The following is a 21,290-nucleotide window of genomic DNA, read 5'->3' as shown; positions in this document are numbered from 1 at the left end:
AAAAATAGTCCCCAGACAGCACATGATGCAAAGAAAAAAAGAGGCGCAATGAGGTAGCTGTGTGACTAAGCTCAGCGACCCAAGTGGCCGACACAAACACCTGGCCCATCTAGGAGTGGCACTGCAGTGTCAGACAGGATGGCACTTGAAAAAAATAGTCCCCAAACAGCACATGATGCAAAGAAAAAAAGAGGCGCAATGAGGTTGCTGTGTGACTAAGCTAAGCGACCCTAGTGGCCGACACAAACACCTGGCCCATCTAGGAGTGGCACTGCAGTGTCAGACAGGATGGCACTTGAAAAAAATAGTCCCCAAACAGCACATGATGCAAAAAAAAAAAAAGAAGCGCAATGAGGTAGCTGTGTGACTAAGCTAAGCGACCCTAGTGGCCGACACAAACACCTGGCCCATCTAGGAGTGGCACTGCAGTGTCAGACAGGATGGCACTTGAAAAAAATAGTCCCCAAACACCACATGATGCAAAGAAAAAAAGAGGCGCAATGAGGTAGCTGTGTGACTAAGCTCAGCGACCCAAGTGGCCGACACAAACACCTGGCCCATCTAGGAGTGGCACTGCAGTGTCAGACAGGATGGCAATTGAAAAAAATAGTCCCCAAACAGCACATGATGCAAAGAAAAAAAGAGGCGCAATGAGGTAGCTGTGTGACTAAGCTCAGCGACCCAAGTGGCCGACACAAACACCTGGCCCATCTAGGAGTGGCAATGCAGTGTCAGACAGGATGGCACTTGAAAAAAATAGTCCCCAAACAGCACATGATGCAAAGAAAAAAAGAGGCGCAATGAGGTAGCTGTGTGACAAAGTTAAGCGACCCTAGTGGCCGACACAAACACCTGGCCCATCTAGGAGTGGCACTGCAGTGTCAGACAGGATGGCACTTGAAAAAAATAGTCCCCAAACAGCACATGATGCAAAGAAAAAAAGAGGCGCAATGAGGTAGCTGTGTGACTAAGCTAAGCGACCCTAGTGGCCGACACAAACACCTGGCCCATCTAGGAGTGGCACTGCAGTGTCAGACAGGATGGCACTTGAAAAAAATAGTCCCCAAACAGCACATGATGCAAAGAAAAATGAAAGAAAAAAGAGGTGCAAGATGGAATTGTCCTTGGGCCCTCCCACCCACCCTTATGTTGTATAAACAGGACATGCACACTTTAACGAACCCATTATTTCAGCGACAGGGTCTGCCACACGACTGTGACTGAAATGACTGGTTGGTTTGGGCCCCCACCAAAAAAGAAGCAATCAATCTCTCCTTGCACAAACTGGCTCTACAGAGGCAAGATGTCCACCTCATCATCATCGTCCGATTCATCACCCCTTTCACTGTGTACATCCCCCTCCTCACAGATTATTAATTCATCCCCACTGGAATCGACCATCTCAGGTCCCCGTGTACTTTCTGGAGGCAATTGCTGCTGGTGAATGTCTCCACGGAGGAATTGATTATAATTAATTTTAATGAACATCATCTTCTCCACATTTTCTGGAAGTAACCTCGTACGCCGATTGCTGACAAGGTGAGCGGTGCACTAAACACTCTTTCGGAGTACACACTGGAGGGAGGGCAACTTAGGTAGAATAAAGCCAGTTTCTGCAAGGGCCTCCAAATTGCCTCTTTTTCCTGCCAGTATACGTACGGACTGTCTGACGTGCCTACTTGGATGCGGTCACTCATATAATCCTCCACCATTCTTTCAATGGTGAGAGAATCATATGCAGTGACAGTAGACGACATGTCAGTAATCGTTGGCAGGTCCTTCAGTCCGGACCAGATGTCAGCACTCGCTCCAGACTGCCCTGCATCACCGCCAACGGGTGTGCTCGCAATTCTTAGCCTATTCCCTGCACCCCCAGTTACGGGAGAATGTGAAGGAGGAGCTGTTGACTGGTCACGTTCCGCTTGACTTGACAATTTTCTCACCAGCAGGTCTTTGAACCCCTGCAGACTTGTGTCTGTCGGAAAGAGAGATACAACGTAGGTTTTAAATCTAGGATCGAGCACGGTGGCCAAAATGTAGTGCTCTGATTTCAACAGATTGACCACCCGTGAATCCTGGTTAAGCGAATGAAGGGCTCCATCCACAAGTCCCACATGCCTAGCGGAATCGCTCTGTTTTAGCTCCTCCTTCAATGTCTCCAGCTTCTTCTGCAAAAGCCTGATGAGGGGAATGACCTGACTCAGGCTGGCAGTGTCTGAACTGACTTCACGTGTGGCAAGTTCAAAGGGTTGCAGAACCTTGCACAACGTTGAAATCATTCTCCACTGCGCTTGAGACAGGTGCATTCCACCTCCTTTGCCTATATCGTGGCCAGATGTATAGGCTTGAATGGCCTTTTGCTGCTCCTCCATCCTCTGAAGCATATAGAGGGTTGAATTCCACCTCGTTACCACCTCTTGCTTCAGATGATGGCAGGGCAGGTTCAGGTATTTTTGGTGGTGCTCCAGTCTTCTGTACGCGGTGCCTGAACGCCGAAAGTGGCCGCAATTCTTCGGGCCACCGACAGCATCTCTTGCACGCCCCTGTCGTTTTTTAAATAATTCTGCACCACCAAATTCAAGGTATGTGCAAAACATGGGACGTGCTGGAATTTGCCCAGATGTGATGCACGCACAATATTGCTGGCGTTGTCCGATGTCACAAATCCCCAGGAGAGTCCAATTGGGGTAAGCCATTCTGCGATGATCTTCCTCAGTTGCCGTAAGAGGTTTTCAGCTGTGTGCGTATTCTGGAAAGCGGTGATACAAAGCGTAGCCTGCCTAGGAACGAGTTGGCGTTTGCGAGATGCTGCTACTGGTGCCGCCGCTGCTGTTCTTGCTGCGGGAGGCAATACATCTACCCAGTGGGCTGTCACAGTCATATAGTCCTGAGTCTGCCCTGCTCCACTTGTCCACATGTCCGTGGTTAAGTGAACATTGGGTACAACTGCATTTTTCAGGACACTGGTGAGTCTTTTTCTGAGGTCTGTGTACATTTTCGGTATCGCCTGCCTAGAGAAATGGAACCTAGATGGTATTTGGTACCGGGGACACAGTACCTCAATCAAGTCTATAGTTGGCTCTGAATTAATGATGGATACCGGAACCACGTTTCTCACAGCCCAGGCTGCCAAGGCCTCAGTTATCCGCTTTGCAGCAGGATGACTGCTGTGATATTTCATCTTCCTCGCAAAGGACTGTTGGACAGTCAATTGCTTACTGGAAGTAGTACAAGTGGTCTTCCGACTTCCCCTCTGGGATGACGATCGACTCCCAGCAGCAACAACAGCAGCGCCAGCAGCAGTAGGCGTTACACTCAAGGATGCATCGGAGGAATCCCAGGCAGGATAGGACTCGTCAGACTTGCCAGTGACATGGCCTGCAGGACTATTGGCTTTCCTGGGTAAGGAGGAAATTGACACTGAGGGAGTTGGTGGTGTGGTTTGCAGGAGCTTGGTTACAAGAGGAAGGGATTTAGTGGTCAGTTGACTGCTTCCGCTGTCACCCAAAGTTTTTGAACTTGTCACTGACTTATGATGAATGCGCTGCAGGTGACGTATAAGGGAGGATGTTCCGAGGTGGTTAACGTCCTTACCCCTACTTATTACAGCTTGACAAAGGCTACACACGGCTTGACATCTGTTGTCCGCATTTGTGTTGAAATAATTCCACACCGAAGAGCTGATTTTTTTTGTATTTTGACCAGGCATGTCAAGGGCCATATTCCTCCCACGGACAACAGGTGTCTCCCCGGGTGCCTGACTTAAACAAACCACCTCACCATCAGAATCCTCCTTGTCAATTTCCTCCCCAGCGCCAGCAACACCCATATCCTCATCCTGGTGTACTTCAACAGTGACATCTTCAATTTGACTATCAGGAACTGGACTGCGGGTGCTCCTTCCAACACTTGCAGGGGGCGTGCAAATGGTGGAAGGCGCAAGCTCTTCCCGTCCAGTGTCGGGAAGGTCAGGCATCTCAACCGACACAATTGGACTCTCCTTGGGGATTTGTGATTTTGAAGAACGCACAGTTCTTTGCTGTGCTTTTGCCAGCTTAAGTCTTTTCTTTTTTCTAGCGAGAGGATGAGTGCTTCCATCCTCATTTGAAGCTGAACCACTAGCCATGAACATAGGCCAGGGCCTCAGCCGTTCCTTGCCACTCCGTGTCGTAAATGGCATATTGGCAAGTTTACGCTTCTCCTCAGACGCTTTTAATTTAGATTTTTGGGTCATTTTACTGAACTTTTGTGTTTTGGATTTTACATGCTCTCTACTATGAGGAGAAAAGGAGAGATACAAACTTAAAGCGCTACCATAAAAACCAGGTTTACAAACATACACCCAGTGGATAATTAAAATCAATTTATCACGTACACTGGTAGTTCAGGAAATGAGTAAAAATCCAACGTTGATTATAGGCAGATGGATCTAATTCTCATAAAAATATAAGACAAAAAAGAAAGTGCAATAGTGCAATTATCCTTGTTTAAAGTGCCTGAATTTATTTTAATGTTGCACTTACACCAAACAGATGAGGTCAGTAGCATATAGAATAAATCCTCTTTGGCAGTACAGCAACAAAGGGCTGAATGGTAACAGTCCTTATACTATCCAACGCTGATATCAAGTAAATGCAGCTGGACAACATAGAAAGCAAAAGAAAGTGCAATAGTGCAATTATCCTTTTTTAAAACAAGGGTTTATTTTTAAAACAGTGCACTTACATCAAATAGATCAAATAAAGGCATATAAATAAATCCCCAAAGAGGAGTACAGCCACAGGAAGCAAGGTCTGGAAGAGGCCAGATGGATAAAACACCTTAAGGAAGATGGCTCCGGAAACCAGGATCCAACACAGTCCCTCAGCGTCCAGGGCAGATGGTAAAGCTCAAACGGGGTCACAAGTAAAGCGGGAGAGTACACGCTTAACGCGTTTCAAACTTTCATAGTTCTTCTTCAGAAGCGTATATTGCTCTCCCTTCAGTCTCCCTAAATACCCTAAACTAATACAAAAACAGCTGATCTCAATTGCCGCTAATTGGCGTACACACCCGGCCGCGCGTGCGCATACCGGATCCACATGACCGGAAGCAAGATGGCCGTGCGTTCCACCGCACCCGGAAGTCCCGTATACTGACAACGGCTTGCGTTCCAGTTCTTCACAAAGTCCGGTCCCGGAAGTTTGCAGCGGTAATACGTTCCACTTTATAGGTGGTCCTTCATTGTTAGGCTGCTGTACAGGGAAGCCACAATCTGCTCCAAAAATATTTGAAGAGTTCTCCACAAATGTCCAACCATTAATTAAATGTATAAACATAATTAAATAGACAGAAACAGCACCTCAAATAGAAAAAAATTTAATTAATATGCAGACAATAGCAGCAATATATATATAAAGGAATAAATATATAAAAAAATATATATATATAAAAGGAGATTAAGATAGAAAAGGTGAGCCAAGAATCAAAGAGTGCAAATAATCAACTAAGTTAAAAACACTTCAACTCAAAATCACCATTAAGTCCATTAGGGGCAAGTGTATCCAGATGGTGTATCCATCTAATTTCCGATTGGGACAATCTTTTATCTATATCTTTTGATCGCCAATTAGGTTGTATCTGTTGTAGACCATAAAAACGTTTTATTTTGCATTCATTTGATTCATGGCACACCTTAAAATGTGAGGAGACAGTATGCGTGATTAACCCTTTACGAATATTATAAATATGTTCTGCGGCTCTTACTTTTAAGCATCTGGTGGTTTTGCCCACATAGTAAAAGCCGCAAGCACATTCCAAGATATAAATAATATTCTTGGAATGGCAAGTAATGAATTCCTTGATTTCTACAGATTTTCCTTTTATAATTAAATTCGTAATTTTTTTGTCCCTACATTTAACTGTCTTGCACATCAGGCAATCACCACAACGGTGAAAGCCCTTTGTGCGTATACTTTGACGGGGATTATTCTCAACATGGCTCCTCACCAAATGACTCTTTAAAGATGGTGCCCTTTTATAAATAAAGAGGGGTCTATCAGGAAGTACACTTCCTAATAGGGGATCCTGTTTTAGTAATTTCCAATTACTTTTAAAGATTCGTTCAATCTCCTTATGTCTTGAGTTATATTGACTAACGAAAGCCCATTGAAAATTCTGATCTTTTATAACATCACTAGCTTCTCTCTTTTTGAGAAGATCCACCCGGTTAATGGTATCTACTTTATCTCTTGTTTTTTTTAAAGAATCCCTAGAATAACCCTTTGCAATGAACCTTTCAGATAAATCGTTTTGTTGTTCATTGCATATCTCACTATCGGTACAGTTCCTTTTGATGCGAATGTATTGACCGAAAGGGATTGATTCTAACCAGTTTAGGTGATGTTGACTCGTGATGTCAATAAAGCTGTTTGAATCATTGGCTTTACGAAAAGTTTTTGTCTTTAATTGTCCCATATCTACATAAATATTCAGATCTAAAAATGAAATTTCCACAGTACTAGTATTAAAAGTGAGTCTGATAGACATGGCATTAGAATTTAATAAAGTGCAAAAGTTTTCTAATCCACATTGATCGCCTCTCCATATAAAGAGTACGTCATCTATAAAATGCTGCCAGAGCACCAGGTTCGCCCCCAAGTAGGCACCATCGAATACCGTTAATTCTTCCCAATGGGCCATAAATAGATTTGCGTAACTGGGGGCGAACCTGGTGCCCATGGCAGTACCAGTCATTTGCATATAAAACGTCCCATCAAATATGAAATAATTATTAACTAAAATCAATGAAATACTTTTCAAGATAAAGTTTTTTACATCTTCCTCTAAAGTGCTTAAATTTAAAAAGTACGACACTGCTGCTAGGCCCTTTTCTTTCTCAATGATTGTATAAAGTGTGCTTACGTCCGCACGACATAAATAATCACCTTCACACCAATCATAATCAGAGAGTTTGCGTATCACATCACCAGTATCTTTTAGATAGGCTTTTGTGTTCTGCACTAAAGGTTGTAGATAATGGTCAACTAAAGCAGATAAATTGCTTGTGACACTATTACATCCTGAAACAATTGGACGTCCCGGGGGTGGAGGGGGTCCTTATGGACTTTTGGGAGGACATATATTGAGGGTACAGAAGGATCTTTTATATTAAGGAAATCAAACTCAGCCTGTGTTATTACCTTCTGTTTGAGTGCCTTTGTGGTTAATTCCTTAAGTTCCTTCATAATCTTCAATGTAGGGTCACCCTTTCATTTTTTATATGTCTTAGTATCACCTAGTTGTTTGGTGATTTATGCCATATATGCCTCCTTGACCATAAGGACCACCCCCCTACCCTTATCCACTGGTTTAATGATTAATGACTTGTCCTCTTTCAAAGATTTCAGAGCAGCGAATTCCTTTTTACTTAAATTAAGTTTGGTTCTCTTCTTAATTTTAATTGTTTCCACAATTTCTTTTGAAACAACTTTATTAAACGCATCAACGCAACTACCCTTGCAATGAGTAGGGTAGAACGTTGAAGGAGCTCTGAAACCTGTATTAGACTGTTCCACTTCTGGTTGAGTCACGGTTTCTTCTTTTTCTTTATTGAGAAAGAAGCGTTTGACTGTCAATTTCCGTGTAAATTTCTGCACGTCAAGAAACAAGTCAAATGATTTGGGCTGACAGGTGGGTGCGAACTTTAACCCTTTCTGTAGTACCTGCATTTCATGAGTGGTCAATTCTTTTTTAGTTAAATTGGACACTTTTGTTTCTAATAAGGATTTATCAGTTACAATTGCCTCTGCTATCCCTATTTTCTTAACATTTTTCTTATTTCTTTTCTTCTTTTTTCCTGCTCTTTTACCTCTAACATGTTTAGACTTCATAGTTACAGTCTTCTCCTTCTCCTCTGGGTTTTGTGTTCCCAGTCTAAAAAAGATTGATTCAAATCACCCACTGATCCAGGGTCATCAAACTCCAAGGCGTCATATCTATTAGACACTCTCAGGTCATGATTAATACCAGGACTTCTATTTCTTCCCCTATCCGAGTTATAGGGATAATTTCCTTGTTGTTTCCTATATGGATATACAAAATCCCTAGGAGCAACATTTTTAACCCTACTATTATGATAGGGTCTTACCTGATTGTCAAAAGAATCACGATAAGGAGGGGCATTCCTATCTTTTCTATTCTTATTCCTCCAAATTGGGACTTTCCTCTTTAGGGTGGTGTTAATTGGGATGGTCGTGTTAGTAACTTCTCTATTAATAATTTCTGTTTCCTTTATAGATATAATATCCCTTAAATACTTTTTGTTTTTCTTTTCTCTTAATTCCTTTGTATTTTTGATTATTTTGTACAGAAGCTCTTTTTCACAAATCCTAAAATCCTCAAGTTCTTTATACGGGTGTACCAAACTCTGCAATTCATTAATCTCATTATTTAATTGCTTAAGGGTGTTACTTCTTTCCTTAACTATTAAATTCATTAGTGAAATGGAGCAGGCATGAAGTATGGTATTCCACTCTTTTACAAAATCTCCATCCGGAGATTCAAATGAAGGAGGTTTGATAATTTTCAAACCCTTTGGTGCCATATTGGTTTCCAAGTACTTTTCTAATGTGGTCACCTCCCACCAAATTCTATTTTCTTTAAGCATTACATTTTCTAGTTTATGAAAAATAGAATGGAGATCTTCATCACATAAATCAGTGGGGTCATTAGTTTGCTTAAACATATTTTTAACCAAATCTTTGCGTTATTAAACCTCCTTCATTTGAATCTCCGGATGGAGATTTTGTAAAAGAGTGGAATACCATACTTCATGCCTGCTCCATTTCACTAATGAATTTAATAGTTAAGGAAAGAAGTAACACCCTTAAGCAATTAAATAATGAGATTAATGAATTGCAGAGTTTGGTACACCCGTATAAAGAACTTGATGATTTTAGGATTTGTGAAAAAGAGCTTCTGTACAAAATAATCAAAAATACAAAGGAATTAAGAGAAAAGAAAAACAAAAAGTATTTAAGGGATATTATATCTATAAAGGAAACAGAAATTACGAATAGTGAAGTTACTAACACGAACATCCCAATTAACACCACCCTAAAGAGGAAAGTCCCAATTTGGAGGAATAAGAATAGAAAATATAGGAATGCCCCTCCTTATCGTGATTCTTTTGACAATCAGGTAAGACCCTATCAGAATAGTAGGGTTAAAAATGTTGCTCCTAGGGATTTTGTATATCCATATAGGAAACAACAAGGAAATTATCCCTATAACTCGGATAGGGGAAGAAATAGAAGTCCTGGTATTAATCATGACCTGAGAGTGTCTAATAGATATGAATGACGCCTTGGAGTTTGATGACCCTGGATCAGTGTGTGATTTGAATCAATCTTTTTTAGACTGGGAACACAAAACCCAGAGGAGAAGGAGAAGACTGTAACTATGAAGTCTAAACATGTTAGAGGTAAAAGAGCAGGAAAAAAGAAGAAAAGAAATAAGAAAAATGTTAAGAAAATAGGGATAGCAGAGGCAATTGTAACTGATAAATCCTTATTAGAAACAAAAGTGTTCAATTTAACTAAAAAAGAATTGACCACTCATGAAATGCAGGTACTACAGAAAGGGTTAAAGTTCACACCCACCTGTCAGCCCAAATCATTTGACTTGTTTCTTGACGTGCAGAAATTTACACGGAAATTGACAGTCAAACGCTTCTTTCTCAATAAAGAAAAAGAAGAATCCCTGACTCAACCAGAAGTGGAACAGTCTAATACAGGTTTCAGAGATCCTTCAACGTTCTACCCTACTCATTGCAAGGGTAGTTGCGTTGATGCGTTTAATAAAGTTGTTTCAAAAGAAATTGTGGAAACAATTAAAATTAAGAAGAGAACCAAACTTAATTTAAGTAAAAAGGAATTCGCTGCTCTGAAATCTTTGAAAGAGGACAAGTCATAAATCATTAAAACGGCGGATAAGGGTGGGGGTGGTCCTTATGGACAAGGAGGCATATATGGCAGAAATCACCAAACAACTAGGTAATACTAAGACATATAAAAAATTAAAGGGTGACCCTACATTGAAGATTATGAAGGAACTTAAGGAATTAACCACAACGGCTCTCAAACAGAAGGTAATAACACAGGCTGAGTTTGATTTCCTTAATATAAAAGATCCTTCTGTACCCTCAATATATGTCCTCCCAAAAGTCCATAAGGACCTCCTCCACCCCCCGGGACGTCCAATTGTTTCAGGATGTAATAGTGTCACAAGCAATTTATCTGCTTTAGTTGACCATTATCTACAACCTTTAGTGCAGAACACAAAAGCCTATCTAAAAGATACTGGTGATGTGATACGCAAACTCTCTGATTATGATTGGTGTGAAGGTGATTATTTATGTAGTGCTGACGTAAGCACACTTTATACAATCATTGAGAAAGAAAAGGGCCTAGCAGCAGTGTCGTACTTTTTAAATTTAAGCACTTTAGAGGAAGATGTAAAAAACTTTATCTTGGAAAATATTTCATTGATTTTAGTTAATAATTATTTTATATTTGATGGGACGTTTTATATGCAAATGACTGGTACTGCCATGGGCACCAGGTTCGCCCCCAGTTACGCAAATCTATTTATGGCCCATTGGGAAGAATTAACGGTATTCGATGGTGCCTACTTGGGGGCGAACCTGGTGCTCTGGCAGCGTTTTATAGATGACGTACTCTTTATATGGAGAGGCGATCAATGTGGATTAGAAAACTTTTGCACTTTATTAAATTCTAATGCCATGTCTATCAGACTCACTTTTAATACTAGTACTGTGGAAATTTCATTTTTAGATCTGAATATTTATGTAGATATGGGACAATTAAAGACAAAAACTTTTCGTAAAGCCACTGATTCAAACAGCTTTATTGACATCACGAGTCAACATCACCTAAACTGGTTAGAATCAATCCCCTTCGGTCAATACATTCGCATCAAAAGGAACTGTACCGATAGTGAGATATGCAATGAACAACAAAACGATTTATCTGAAAGGTTCATTGCAAAGGGTTATTCTAGGGATTCTTTTAAAAAAAACAAGAGATAAAGTAGATACCATTAACCGGGTGGATCTTCTCAAAAAGAGAGAAGCTAGTGATGTTATAAAAGATCAGAATTTTCAATGGGCTTTCGTTAGTCAATATAACTCAAGACATAAGGAGATTGAACGAATCTTTAAAAGTAATTGGAAATTACTAAAACAGGATCCCCTATTAGGAAGTGTACTTCCTGATAGACCCCTCTTTATTTATAAAAGGGCACCATCTTTAAAGAGTCATTTGGTGAGGAGCCATGTTGAGAATAATCCCCGTCAAAGTATATGCACAAAGGGCTTTCACCGTTGTGGTGATTGCCTGATGTGCAAGACAGTTAAATGTAGGGACAAAAAAATTACGAATTTAATTATAAAAGGAAAATCTGTAGAAATCAAGGAATTCATTACTTGCCATTCCAAGAATATTATTTATATCTTGGAATGTGCTTGCGGCTTTTACTATGTGGGCAAAACCACCAGATGCTTAAAAGTAAGAGCCGCAGAACATATTTATAATATTCGTAAAGGGTTAATCACGCATACTGTCTCCTCACATTTTAAGGTGTGCCATGAATCAAATGAATGCAAAATAAAAAGTTTTTATGGTCTACAACAGATACAACCTAATTGGCGATCAAAATATATAGATAAAAGATTGTCCCAATCGGAAATGAGATGGATACAGCATCTGGATACACTTGCCCTTAATGGACTTAATGGTGATTTTGAGTTGAAGTGTTTTTTAACTTAGTTGATTATTTGCACTCTTTGATTCTTGGCTCACCTTTTCTATCTCAATCTCCTTTTATATATATATATATATATATTTTTTTTTTTTATATATTTATTCCTTTATATATATATATTGCTGCTATTGTCTGCATATTAATTAAAAAATTTTCTATTTGAGGTGCTGTTTCTGTCCATTTAATTATGTTTATACATTTAATTAATGGTTGGACATTTGTGGAGAACTCTTCAAATATTTTTGGAGCAGATTGTGGCTTCCCTGTACAGCAGCCTAACAATGAAGGACCACCTATAAAGTGGAACGTATTACCGCTGCAAACTTCCGGGACCGGACTTTGTGAAGAACTGGAACGCAAGCCGTTGTCAGTATACGGGACTTCCGGGTGCGGTGGAACGCACGGCCATCTTGCTTCCGGTCATGTGGATCCGGTATGCGCACGCGCGGCCGGGTGTGTACGCCGATTAGCGGCAATTGAGATCAGCTGTTTTTGTATTAGTTTAGGGTATTTAGGGAGACTGAAGGGAGAGCAATATACGCTTCTGAAGAAGAACTATGAAAGTTTGAAACGCGTTAAGCGTGTACTCTCCCGCTTTACTTGTGACCCCGTTTGAGCTTTACCATCTGCACTGGACACTGAGGGACTGTGTTGGATCCTGGTTTCCGGAGCCATCTTCCTTAAGGTGTTTTATCCATCTGGCCTCTTCCAGACCTTGCTTCCTGTGGCTGTACTCCTCTTTGGGGATTTATTTATATGCCTTTATTTGATCTATTTGATGTAAGCAGTAGCGGATCTTGCCACTGGCAAGCAGTACTTTTGCCCGGGGCGCCGCCTTCCGGAGGGCGCTGGCGCCGTCCGGAGGGCGCCGCACCATGGCAAGATCCGCCACTGCTGTGCCCTCCGCTGCCCGCAGTGTCCCCCCGGCTCCTGCGGCTCTGGTCCCGTGAAGGGAACTAGACGCGTAGCGTCTAGTTTCCCTTCGCAAAGAGGACCATTACTGAGCGGTGCGCGATGACGTCATCACGCACCGCACAGCAAAGGTCCTATCCGCGAAGGGAACTAGACACTACGCGTCTAGTTTCCCTTCGCGGAGAGGACCTTTTGCTGTGCGGTGCGCGATGACGTCATCGCGCACCGCTCAGCATTTAAGCGGCGCTTCTGCTGTACAGGGGGCGTGACTGACCACGCCCCCTGTAGCAAGCCACGCCCCCATTCCCTGCCCGGGGCGCCGAGGGCATTCGAACCGGCCCTGGATGTAAGTGCACTGTTTTAAAAATAAACCCTTGTTTTAAAAAAAGATAATTGCACTATTGCACTTTCTTTTGCTTTCTATGAGGTCCAGCTGCATTTACTTGATATCAGCGTTGGATAGTATAAGGACTGTTACCATTCAGCCCTTTGTTGCTGTACTGCCAAAGAGGATTTATTCTATATGCTACTCACCTCATCTGTTTGGTGTAAGTGCAACATTAAAATAAATTCATGCACTTTAAACAAGGATAATTGCACTATTGCACTTTCTTTTTTGTCTTATATTTTTATGAGAATTAGATCCATCTGCCTATAATCAACGTTGGATTTTTACTCATTTCCTGAACTACCAGAGTATGTGATAAATTGATTTTAATTATCCACTGGGTGTATGTTTGTAAACCTGGTTTTTATGGGAGCGCTTTAAGTTTGTATCTCTCCTTTTCTCCTCAATCTGTCTGTTAAGTGTAAAGGGATATACACTCTGAGATATAATTTTTAGCTGCATCCGTGAATTAATTTGCGCATGTTTTTTTAACTATTTTTCAATTATAAATGCTCTCTACTATGATATTGGGCATCGGCCTTGCCAGACGACGTTGATGGCATTTCATCGTCTCGGCCATGATTAATGGCAGCAGCTTCAGCACGAGGTGGAAGTGGATCTTGATCTTTCCCTTTAACCTGCACATTTTTGTTCTCCATTTTTTAATGTGTGGAATTATATGCCAGTATCAATAGCAATGGCCTACTACTATATTTACTGCGCACAACTAAAAGGCACCACAGGTATACAATGTAGATGGATGGATATTAGTATACTTAATGGATGACGAGTGACGACACAGAGGTAGGTACAGCAGTGGCCTACCATACTGCTATATACAGTATAATGGACCTGGTGGACACTGTCAGCAGACTGCTAAACTACTAGTATAAAAAAAATGCCACCACAGGTATACAATGTAGATGGATGGATAGTATACTTAATGGATGACGAGTGACGACACAGAGGTAGGTACAGCAGTGGCCTACCGTACTGCTATATACAGTATAATGGACCTGGTGGACACTGTCCCCAGACTGCTAAACTACTAGTATAAAAAAAAAAGCCACCACAGGTATACAATGTAGATGGATGGATAGTATACTTAATGGATGACGAGTGACGACACAGAGGTAGGTACAGCAGTGGCCTACCGTACTGCTATATACAGTATAATGGACCTGGTGGACACTGTCAGCAGACTGCTAAACTACTAGTATAAAAAAAAAGCCACCACAGGTATACAATGTAGATGGATGGATAGTATACTTAATGGATGACGAGTGACGACACAGAGGTAGGTACAGCAGTGGCCTACCGTACTGCTATATACAGTATAATGGACCTGGTGGACACTGTCAGCAGACTGCTAAACTACTAGTATAAAAAAAAAGCCACCACAGGTATACAATGTAGATGGATGGATAGTATACTTTATGGATGACGAGTGACGACACAGAGGTAGGTACAGCAGTGGCCTACCGGTACTGCTATATACAGTATAATGGACATGGTGGACACTGTCAGCAGACTGCTAAACTACTAGTATAAAAAAAAAGCCACCACAGGTATACAATGTATATGGATGGATAGTATACTTAATGGATGACGAGTGACGACACAGAGGTAGGTACAGCAGTGGCCTACCGTACTGCTATATACAGTATAATGGACCTGGTGGACACTGTCAGCAGACTGCTAAACTACTAGTATAAAAAAAGCCACCACAGGTATACAATGTAGATGGATGGATAGTATACTTAATGGATGACGAGTGACGACACAGAGGTAGGTACAGCAGTGGCCTACCGTACTGCTATATACAGTATAATGGACCTGGTGGACACTGTCAGCAGACTGCTAAACTACTAGTATAAAAAAAAAGCCACCACAGGTATACAATGTAGATGGATGGATAGTATACTTAATGGATGACGAGTGACAACACAGAGGTAGGTACAGCAGTGGCCTACCGTACTGCTATATACAGTATAATGGACCTGGTGGACACTGTCAGCAGACTGCTAAACTACTAGTATAAAAAAAAGCCACCACAGGTATACAATGTAGATGGATGGATAGTATACTTAATGGATGACGAGTGACGACACAGAGGTAGGTACAGCAGTGGCATACCGTACTGCTATATACAGTATAATGGACCTGGTGGACACTGTCAGCAGACTGCTAAACTACTAGTATAAAGTAAAAAGCCACCACAGGTATACAATGTAGATGGATGGATAGTATACTTAATGGATGACGAGTGACGACACACAGGTAGGTATAGCAGTGGCCTACCGTACTGCTATATACAGTATAATGGACCTGGTGGACACTGTCAGCAGACTGCTAAACTACTAGTATAAAAAAAAAGCCACCACAGGTATACAATGTAGATGGATGGATAGTATACTTAATGGATGACGAGTGACGACACAGAGGTAGGTACAGCAGTGGCCTACCGTACTGCTATATACAGTATAATGGACATGGTGGACACTGTCAGCAGACTGCTAAACTACTAGTATAAAAAAAAGCCACCACAGGTATACAATGTATATGGATGGATAGTATACTAAATGGATGACGAGTGACGACACAGAGGTAGGTACAGCAGTGGCCTACCGTACTGCTATATACAGTATAATGGACCTGGTGGACACTGTCAGCAGACTGCTAAACTACTAGTATAAAAAAAAAGCCACCACAGGTATACAATGTAGATGGATGGATAGTATACTTAATGGATGACGAGTGACGACACAGAGGTAGGTACAGCAGTGGCCTACCGTACTGCTATATACAGTATAATGGACCTGGTGGACACTGTCAGCAGACTGCTAAACTACTAGTATAAAAAAAAGCCACCACAGGTATACAATGTAGATGGATGGATAGTATACTTAATGGATGACGAGTGACGACACAGAGGTAGGTACAGCAGTGGCCTACCGTACTGCTATATACAGTATAATGGACCTGGTGGACACTGTCAGCAGACTGCTAAACTACTAGTATAAAAAAAAGCCACCACAGGTATACAATGTAGATGGATGGATAGTATACTTAATGGATGACGAGTGACGACACAGAGGTAGGTACAGCAGTGGCATACCGTACTGCTATATACAGTATAATGGACCTGGTGGACACTGTCAGCAGACTGCTAAACTACTAGTATAAAGTAAAAAGCCACCACAGGTATACAATGTAGATGGATGGATAGTATACTTAATGGATGACGAGTGACGACACACAGGTAGGTATAGCAGTGGCCTACCGTACTGCTATATACAGTATAATGGACCTGGTGGACACTGTCAGCAGACTGCTAAACTACTAGTAAAAAAAAAAGCCACCACAGGTATACAATGTAGATGGATGGATAGTATACTTAATGGATGACGAGTGACGACACAGAGGTAGGTACAGCAGTGGCCTACCGTACTGCTATATACAGTATAATGGACCTGGTGGACACTGTCAGCAGACTGCTAAACTACTAGTATAAAAAAAAAAGCCACCACAGGTATACAATGTAGATGGATTGATAGTATACTTAATGTATGACGAGTGACGACACAGAGGTAGGTACAGCAGTGGCCTACCGTACTGCTATATAAAGTATAATGGACCTGGTGGACACTGTCAGCAGACTGCTAAACTACTAGTACATAAAAAAGCCACCACAGGTATACAATGTAGATGGATGGATAGTATACTTAATGGATGACGAGTGACGACACAGAGGTAGGTACAGCAGTGGCCTATCGTACTGCTATATACAGTATAATGGACCTGGTGGACACTGTCAGCAGACTGCTAAACTACTAGTATAAAAAAAAAAAGCCACCACAGGTATACAATGTAGATGGATGGATAGTATACTTTATGGATGACGAGTGACGACACAGAGGTAGGTACAGCAGTGGCCTACCGTACTGCTATATACAGTATAATGGACCTGGTGGACACTGTCAGCAGACTGCTAAACTACTAGTATAAAAAAAAGCCACCACAGGTATACTATGTAGATGGATGGATAGTATACTTAATGGATGATGAGTGATGACACAGAGGTAAGTACAGCAGTGGCCTACCGTACTGCTATATACAGTATAATGGACCTGGTGGACACTGTCAGCAGACTGCTAAACTACTAGTATAAAAAAAAGCCACCACAGGTATACAATGTAGATGGATGGATAGTATACTTAATGGATGACGAGTGAGGACACAGAGGTAGGTACAGCAGTGGCCTACCGTACTGCTATATACAGTATAATGGACCTGGTGGACACTGTCAGCAGACTGCTAAACTACTAGTATAAAAAAAGCCACCACAGGTATACAATGTAGATGGATGGATAGTATACTTAATGGATGATGAGTGATGACACAGAGGTAAGTACAGCAGTGGCCTACCGTACTGCTATATAAAGTATAATGGACCTGGTGGACACTGTCAGCAGACTGCTAAACTACTAGTACATAAAAAAGCCACCACGGGTATACAATGTAGATGGATGGATAGTATACTTAATGGATGACGAGTGACGACACAGAGGTAGGTACAGCAGTGGCCTATCGTACTGCTATATACAGTATAATGGACCTGGTGGACACTGTCAGCAGACTGCTAAACTACTAGTATAAAAAAAAAAGCCACCACAGGTATACAATGTAGATGGATGGATAGTATACTTTATGGATGACGAGTGACGACACAGAGGTAGGTACAGCAGTGGCCTACCGTACTGCTATATACAGTATAATGGACCTGGTGGACACTGTCAGCAGACTGCTAAACTACTAGTATAAAAAAAAGCCACCACAGGTATACAATGTAGATGGATGGATAGTATACTTAATGGATGATGAGTGATGACACAGAGGTAAGTACAGCAGTGGCCTACCGTACTGCTATATACAGTATAATGGACCTGGTGGACACTGTCAGCAGACTGCTAAACTACTAGTATAAAAAAAAAAGCCACCACAGGTATACAATGTAGATGGATGGATAGTATACTTAATGGATGACGAGTGAGGACACAGAGGTAGGTACAGCAGTGGCCTACCGTACTGCTATATACAGTATAATGGACCTGGTGGACACTGTCAGCAGACTGCTAAACTACTAGTATAAAAAAAAAACACCACAGGTATACAATGTAGATGGATGGATAGGATACTTAATGGATGACGAGTGACGACACAAAGGTAGGTACAGCAGTGGCCTACCGTACTGCTATATACAGTATAATGGACCTGGTGGACACTGTCAGCAAACTGCTAAAAAACTACTAGTATAAAAAAAAAAGCCACAGGAGTGTTTTTCAGGCAGACAAACGTATACTGGTGGTCACTGTCAGCAAAACTCTGCACTGTACTCCTGCTATAGCTGCTCCCCAGTCCCCACAATTGAGCAGTGTGAGCAGTGCACTCAGCACAGATATATCATGCAGCACACTGAGCACAGATATGGTATGGAGCGTTTTTTTTCAGGCAGAGAAGAGAACGGATAAAAAACTGGTGGTCACTATCAGCAAAACTCTGCACTGTAGTGTACTCCTCCTAACTGCTGCTCCCCAATCCTCCCCACAATAGTAAAATAAACAAGCAAAAAAGCAATCTGATCAACTGTCTCCTCTCGTATATAAACGGAGAGGACGCCAGACACGTCCTCTCCCTATCAATCTCAATGCACGTGTGAAAATGGCGGCGACGCGCGGCTGCTTATATAGAATCCGAATCTCGCGAGAATCCGACAGCGGGATGATGACGTTCGGGCGCGCTCGGGTTAGCCGAGCAAGGCGGGAGGATCCGAATCTGCTCGGACCCGTGTAAAAAAAGGTAAAGCTCGGGTGGGTTCGGTTTCTCGGAAACCGAACCCGCTCATCACTATTAGCAAGATCACTGTAATTAATAATTATACGTCCAAATCACTGGAATTAATTGGCAAGATCACTGTAATTAGTAATTATACGTCCAAATCACAGGAATTAAATGGCAAAATCTCACTATCGCCTGCCTAGTGAAGTTGAATCTAGATGGGATTGGGTACACAATACCTCCATCAATTGACTAAATCCCACTGCACTAATGGCGGATACCGGACGCACGTCTAACACCAACATAAGTTTCAAGGCCTCAGTTATGAGGGCTTCCATCATCATGTGAAGCTGAACCTCTAGTCATGAACATAGGCCTGGGCCTCAACCATTCCTTGCCACTCCATGTCGTAAATGGCATATTGGCAAGTTTATGTTTCTCCTCAGACCATTTCAATTTCTTTTTTTGGGTCGTTTTACTGAACTTTGGCTTTTTGGATTTTACATGCCCTCTACTATCACATTAGGCATCAGCCTTGGCAGACGACGTTGATGGCATTTCATCATCTATGTCATGGGTAGTGGCAGCAGCTTCAGCACTAGGCGGAAGTGGTTCTTGATCTTTCCCTATTTTATCCTCCAAATTTTTTGTTCTCCATTATTTTTTGGGAGTTATATAAGACATATATGTGGCACAGGAATGACTGGAATGACTGATGGCCAGGACACTACCACTGGTCTGATGCAGCACAACACAACAACACTGTAAGGGACTTGTTGCTATTGTTATTATACGGCAGCAGTGGACATATAGCAGCAGCGTATACCACTGTGACTGCCTGGTCACTGGAATGACTGATGGCCAGGATACTACCACTGGTCTCATGCTGCACAACACAACAATACTGTAAGTGACTTGTTGTTGTTGTTGTTGTTGTTATTATTATTATTATACGACAGCAGTGGACATATAGCAGCAGCGTATACCACTGTGACTGCCTCGTCACTGGAATGACTGATGGCCAGGACACTACCACTGGTTTGATGCAGGACAACACAGCACCACTAAAAGGAACTTATACAGCTACACTGGATATATGGCAGCAGAGGACACCACCACTGTGACTGGTCACTGGACTGATGCACAAGAGACTTCCCCTGGTCTAATACAGGACAACCCTGCCTCACTGAAAGGGACTTATACAGCTACACTGGATATATGGCTGCAGAGGACACCACCACTGTGACTGGTCACTGGACTGATGCTGCACAAGAGAGACACTACCCCTGGTCTGATGCAAGAGAATACAGCAAAAATGCAAGGGACTTATACAGCAGCCAGCAGCACTGAGGACATATAGCAGCAGAGGACACCAACACTGTGACTGGCTGGACTGATGCAGCACAATACACTGACTACACTGGACTGGACTGATCAGCACAACACAGCACAAGACTCCCCACCCCACTTTCCCACCCACACAGACACTGAGGACACGTCCTCTCAATACACTCTCCGAGACTGGAGTGAAAATGGCAGCGACGCGCGGCTCTTTATATGTAATCCAAATCCCGCGAGAATCTGACAGCGGGATGATGACGGTTTGCATCGTTCGGGTTTCCGAGTCAGGCGGGAAAACCCGAGCCTGGCTCGGAACCGTACTCGAATGGTGAAGATCGGTACAGTTCAGTTTTCTGAGAACCGAACCTCCTCATCTCTAATTTCAACTAAAATGTTTTGGCGGATGTTCATAATTTTGTGCTTACATGTAGGAGGTGATTTATCAAAGCTTGGAGAGACATAACTTGGAAACAGATAAAGGGGGAGATTTATCAAAGCTTGGAGAGGGATAAAGTACTAACCAATAACCTCCTGTCATTTTTCAAACACAGCTTGTAAAATGACAGTTAGAAGCTGATTGGTTAGTACTTTACCTCACTCCCCTTTATCTCTCCCCAAACTTCGATAAAGCTTATGCTAGACATACATGCTTTAATTATCTGGCTGATCGGCCCAATATTGGCAGATTGCTTATAAAATGGTAGAGTATATGTGGGTAACAAGCTCAAAAACATCGAGTGATCAGCCATGCCAAATCGTCCAGTATGTCCGTCCGATGCTATATTTTCACATTTGAAATTTGGCCGCATTGGGCAGTGTATGCCCGACCAGAGCCGACCCCAGGACACTTCCCCTGTTCCTTCACATAGGAAGGAACAGGGAAGTTCTTAATATCTGCAGGGTCTGATTCTGTCAGAAATGCCTGTCAGACCACAGGGCATTTATCTATCTGCACGTGTATGCCCAGCATAAGTGTTGGCAGGATTAT

At 42.1% G+C, this 21,290-nt stretch overlaps 1 protein-coding gene across 1 annotated transcript in view; it reads left to right on the top strand.

Moving 5' to 3' along the window:
* The window catches only part of LOC135056654 (alpha-2-macroglobulin-like), a 222,886-nt gene that overhangs the window by 99,480 nt on the left and 102,116 nt on the right, over nt 1-21,290 (top strand). The gene's annotated exons all lie outside the window — the stretch shown is intronic.

Source organism: Pseudophryne corroboree, chromosome 3, assembly GCF_028390025.1.
Source record: "Pseudophryne corroboree isolate aPseCor3 chromosome 3, aPseCor3.hap2, whole genome shotgun sequence".
In the NCBI taxonomy this organism is placed as follows: Eukaryota; Metazoa; Chordata; class Amphibia; order Anura; family Myobatrachidae; genus Pseudophryne; species Pseudophryne corroboree.
The sequence above is the reverse complement of the archived record's forward strand: the minus strand, read 5'-3'. Positions and strand labels throughout refer to the sequence as shown.